Below are 6,397 nucleotides of genomic sequence, written 5' to 3' on the forward strand. Positions count from 1 at the left end.
TCATGAACAAGAAGCCTAGATACTTTTTGTCTGTAGCTGATCTAGTTTTATAATAAACTGCACTTCACATTTGACATTACCATTATGAAAAATATATTACAATTATTGGCTAATTATAACAAATAATTAAATTAAGCCAATAAAATAATAAGTAAAAATTAAAACCCATTCAAGACCTTTCCAATGGATTTTATGACAGCTGGCAATTTCAAGCCAATCAGTAACGAGTAAGGAAAAAACGTGTTCTTCTTCTTCTAAGTGTCCATTCTTTCCCATGATTCCTTTAATAATTACAATAGGTTAGTTAATTAACCGGCTCCTATCGGTGTTACGGGGAACTTTTTTGATTTAAAAAAAAATATAATTTTCTTATTTGAGTTATAAATAGACAAAGTATATCCCCAAACTTTTTTCTAACTTTCCTAAATAATTATCACCTTTAATGTTTGAAGAATGGATAAATTTGTACCAGATCTACTTTGTGATTATAGAACAATACAAATGAAAGGTTGAGAGATGACTAACTATTCATTTTTCCGTTAAAATCTAATGATATTTTACCTGAAAATACCTAACATTTTACTGCCCGTATAATACCGTCTGGGTATTTTAAACATATTTACATATCACCATCTATTTACAGCTTCATCGCAAAACAAAGGTTTTAAAATAAATGTATCTTCCTTAACAAAGCATTATCTATCATCAAGTCATTTCATATATATATAGATGGATTAACCGATTAATAGCCAAACTAAAATATTAAAGATATTTATTTGAATATAAAATTACGATTTTCCTGTTAGTAGCTAATTACTTATTCGAGAAACAACATTGAAATTAGCATTTGTAGAATATTTGGACAAAAAGATTGAATTGCTTAACCTTTATTCTTTGTATATTTAGGAATTTCTATTACTGTACTATTTAAAAAAAGATTTTATCAATAATTGTATAAGCTGTTAACACTAGAATAACGATGTATCATTTTTGATACCCTTTTCGTTTGCCACAAACTATTATCTAATATTCAATATTCAAATTCTAGACTGTCAAATTTATTTTTATTTTATCAAAACTGTAAACATTACGTGTGGATGAAGTTTTTAGGCATATTCTCTTTAATTATCCTAAAACTGTTTATGTTATCTCGGCGGAAATTCGGAATTTATTATTTGGATGTTTTTGAGCAAGATAATAAATACAAATTTAGCCTATAGCAATCAGAACATACTCGATATCATTAATTTGTTAGACAGTATAGTTTTGAAACTTTAGCAGAATTCTTTTGGTTACCAGCAGTCCGCAAAAGGAGGAAGCACCACGGTATTTTGAGTGTGTATTTAGTATTTACTGTTATTAGTTACAAAGAAATTTAGAATGTTCATTAAACTTTTTTGAAAATTTCGAAATAACTTGATTTGCAAATTTACCCCCCAATTGTGTTGCTTAAGAACAGGTGGAATCATTTATATTTATGTGAAAAGAGGTACTATAACACCGTCTATTTAGTGTTAAAGGGTCAATTAGACCCATAAGTAATCTTGCTTGTGAGCAATCAGGAAAAAATTGTGATCTGATAAAAAAAAAGCGATCACAAATTCATAGTGATATCAAGATCATGGCCATTTGTCATCAGCAATCCGATCAATTTGATTGCCATCATTTTCAAATATACAATTTCTTTAAACTTATGTATTATATACATTTATACCCTTTTAACTTAAATAAACGATTTGTACACATTTTCAAATGTATTTATTTACAATATTTTACTAAAATACAAAAATAAAACATATGTAGAAAAAAACCGGAAATGAAGTCTTCCGGCTAACAATAAAATATATACATAAATAATTTCTCTTCTAGCTCTTTATTTGACATTCCCAAGAGCTACTTTCAAAATAATTTAATAATTAAAATTTTTCTTGAACATCTGTGGATTTTTGAAATTTTTTTCCTAAAAATTTAATTTTTTTGAGAATAGCTATGGGATTTGCGAATTTTTTTTACACAAAAAATCCAAAAGCCCAAAGCCCTTCCCAAAATATAATTCTGGGGAGGCTCCTCATGATTGACTTTAATTTTTTCTTGTAATTATTTATTCTGTAATTTTTTTTTGTCGGTTGATGTCCATCTCCTTGAAAATGTATACCTTTTTACACAAAAATAATTTTTAACACTCTGTTACTTCCCTAGTTTATTTATTCACCCAAGAGACATTCAAATATTATTGTAAAGTCTTGTGTGAGTCATATTTATACTCCACCTTCTTTACGTAAATTCTTAGTTTATTCAATACTTCAGGGACAAAGGAAAGGTTTTCCTTTGTCCCTGAAGATATATTTTTTTTTTTCCTTTCACCGTACAAAATAACTCAAATCAGGCGTAAAAATTGTTCATCTTGACTAAAAAAAATATCTAGTAATTATCAAAAAAAAACTTCATTTGGAGGGTGGGCTACATCCCCTACAAGCTCCCCCTCCGGACGCTCCTGGTATGCCATGGGATAGTACTTCATAAGTTTCTGAGTTTTTAACAAACTCTTTAATTAATTATGAGGAATTTAAGGAATGTTTTTTTTAGTTCCTATTATCTATTCACTATAAAGCTTTAATTCACTCTCACGATAAATATGAATAATGTTAAAATCCAATGTAGAATGGACATATTAAAAAACAAGAAACAAAAATCAACATGGTAACCATGACAATTCGAAGAATATTTTAAAGGAGAGAAAGAATAATGCTCATGACGTTTCATTAGATCAGCTACAATCAGCTGTGACAAGGAGGAAGGAGAAAAGGACATAAACAATTAAATTTGCTAGAATTACTCAGATGTCGATCCCAATTCTACTATGAGTCCAACAAGGACTTACAATTTTAAGTCCACAAAAAATCCTCAGTGTTACGTTCCTTCTTTTATGAGTACATACGAATGTTTAATCAGGTTTTGAATATAATTGTATCTATTTATGATAGGATGTTCACTACTCAGGAATTAAATAATAATGACAACTGCTTAGGAAAAGAAAATTCATTTTCAGTCTACCAATTTTAAAAAAATGGGCCAGCTAAAAAATACAACGGATTTTTATCACTGCATATAAGTAAGGTTGATAATTTTGGTAAGAATAGAAAAGCGTGCGAGGAGAAAAGAAGAAATACTTATGGCATCATTGATTAAATAATATACATCTTCTTCTATCAATCATGAACGTTATCATTCCCGCCTTTATTATTCAATATTAATATAATAATATTAGATGGGGATAGTCGATAGAGAACTGAATAAAATGCCTAAAATAACGTCGCCTTCTGTCTGGATTTCTGAAAATGGAGGCCTAGGAATTTGGAAAATATTCACCGGATGAGAAACAGATGGTTTGTCGGATTTGCCGATATAAATGTGCCTTTAGTCCCCCTGTCTAGAATTACACGCCACTCATTATCCTCATCTCATATCAAGAGTATGGATATTCATCTATAAAATCAATTTAACGATGAATACATCAAGTCAGACTTTAACTTTGATCATACAACGATGCTTATTGCATGTAATATAACCTTATCCATTGCTAATCATCCTACGTTCAAAAAATTTATGGAGAAATACACGGGTAAATTCTTCCCTTCCCGAGGAACCATAATTAATTAATGGAGGATGTTGGTAGTGATGTCATTTATAGAAATACCCCCATTGTAAATTGTGAAGTTAAGATAATTTCCAGCATGTTTAGAGTCATCCACACCAAATAAGTAAGTATTCATTTTTTTTTAAATCTAATCATCAAAATATGATTCTATTTTAGCTAAAATTATCAAGAATTATGATACACAACTCATTAAATGGCAAAAACAAGTGTTTAAATGGTCACAACAACGGGAACTCGTTTGGATGGTTCGCAACTAATTTGTCTGACATTAGTTTCTTCACTTAAAGACTTGGGTATGATCCTTAGGTTTTCCAATATTACATAGTCAATAAAAAATAAATAAAGATTGTCGACTCAAAAATGCACCAAAAAAAAAATTGAAATCCCAAATATGAATTATTGTACTAACGGGAAAAGAGAGAACATATATTAAATACGAACTAAAAAGAGGATTTTGATAAATTCAAGATACATAGAGAAAAGGTAGGTCAGTCATCATTTTTTTTTAACCTCGCCAGAGAGATATGACGTCAAGGCGATAAATAAAAGCACTCCCTAGCTTAATAAAACATAATATAGTCAGCTGTTTCTGTTTGCAAGTTCATTAATTATATTTATATATCCAGATATTTTTATATATATGACGTAACACAATTAGACGTGTATATCAATAAAATTTTCATGAAAATAGCGCCTCTGACCTACATTGTCTCTAAGTATCTTGGGTAAATTAAGGAAGAAGAGGATTAGCGAGTTAGTCGTAGTATGTATCCTCAACCTTCATTGTAGTGAAAGAAGGAACAGGGAATTGTTAGCAATGGTAATGACAATAAATAAATCCCAAGGTCAAACACTTAAAAATTGCTTCATATTTACCAAAATCACTATTTTCACATGGTCTATTCTATTATTTTATTACATATATGTTGAACTTTCAAGAGTGTCAAAATGGGGTGCAGGTTTGATTATATTTACATCAAAGGGACAGAAACCAACAAAAATGTTGTATACAAGGATGTATTATAATGGAAATTTACCTATTGTATATTAGTAGTATATAGTATATCTTTTTAGTTTAAAATTTTAACATAAACAAATTAAATATAAATAAAATCTTTTTAATTTTTCATTGCTTATCTATAAGATAGCGTGTTCGTGCTAGTTTGTATATAAGAAAAATACAGTTTTATAGGAATAATTTAAAGTAATTTTTGTTGTTTCATCTTTACCATAACTAATTAATAAATTTTTCTATTTTATATCGACAATTCAAAATTTTAAAAAGATTTTCATCCGTTATTTTTTGTATTCGATTAGTAATTGTAGTTTTAAACATACATAAAGAACGTTTAACGTACATTAGTAGTAATAGAAAATTTGAAATTTGTGAGATCTTCAAGAGTCTTGTTCAACGGAGACGCCTTATTATCGCCACCACGGATTATACGACCAACCTTTTGCAAAAATGGAAGATAAGGACTTCTGTGAATAAAATAGTAAAATATTTATCTCTGAAGTATTTTCTCTTTTTTTTCCAGAAGTTTGTTTATCTTTTTTCGGCTTCAAAAAGCAAATAATATATTCAGAGAACGATACTTTAGTTTTTCTTCTATTTCAAGATTTGTAATATTTCCCCGTAAAAGTTACAAATTAGCTTTGATGAAAGGCTTCCAAGGGGTGGATCTTCAATAACTTGCTGGCAATGTTAACTGGAAGTACATCTTTTTGATTCAATTAACATACAATTTTCTTTAACTTTTCAAAATAGGCTGTGTTGTGATGGTAGCTTTGACCCATGACTCCTAACAGATTCAAGGAAAAATTTGCCGTAAAACTATTATTCTTTTTTATGCTAGATTTAAGAGATATTATTGAATAGTAATTTTGTGCCAAATTTTCTATTTCTATCATTAGATGTTGTCGGAATCCGGCTTCCTCACATATCCAATCATGTAATCATAAACCTGATTTCATTTTCCATCCAAAAAGAGAGAGCGTTTTTGCAGGTGGAGTTTCTTTCCAAAAATATCATTGAAGAATCACCAAAGCTGTTGTGAAATCTAGCTAGAATCCAAAATTTCTCTATTTATTTCATACTAGGCATAATAAGCGATTTCTCCAGAAAAGGACAAAATGAATAATTTTTTGAGTGATTGAGCGATCGTTCATAAATCTTATGTCTAGTTATCAGCAATATAATATATATTAAGATGACAGAAAAATAAATAAACACGACAGCGGTTCAAATGGAATTAGTGCTAATCACTGAATTCTCCGTTATCAATTATAATATCGTATTATTCAAATTGAACAATACTCATGAAACCTTACCGTATTTCGGCCCCAAGCAAATGTACTACAATTGACCAAATTAGATAATTACATGAGTATCGAATAATTTTTTTAGAGACGTTTCTGTTGTCATTAAATATGTATTTATATCTATTCTATAAATACATATATTCATTGATGGAATGAAACATTGACAAAGGAATTTACATCAATATTTCTTTTACATGTTAATGAAGTTGGAGTTGGACTCTTATTTGGAATTGACATGAATGAATATATAGAGTTCTAATATCCATATTCTTTGATAAATATCACTGAAGACCATTATTAGAAACTTTGTTACATTACATATTCAAATGTCATTGTATCATTTAATTAGGCTCGTTGAAAGAGCCAATAAGTCAATTGTTATGGTAATCATAACTTGGCTTGATATCTATTGGAAAT

This window comes from Lepeophtheirus salmonis, chromosome 13, assembly GCF_016086655.4.
Source record: "Lepeophtheirus salmonis chromosome 13, UVic_Lsal_1.4, whole genome shotgun sequence".
In the NCBI taxonomy this organism is placed as follows: Eukaryota; Metazoa; Arthropoda; class Copepoda; order Siphonostomatoida; family Caligidae; genus Lepeophtheirus; species Lepeophtheirus salmonis.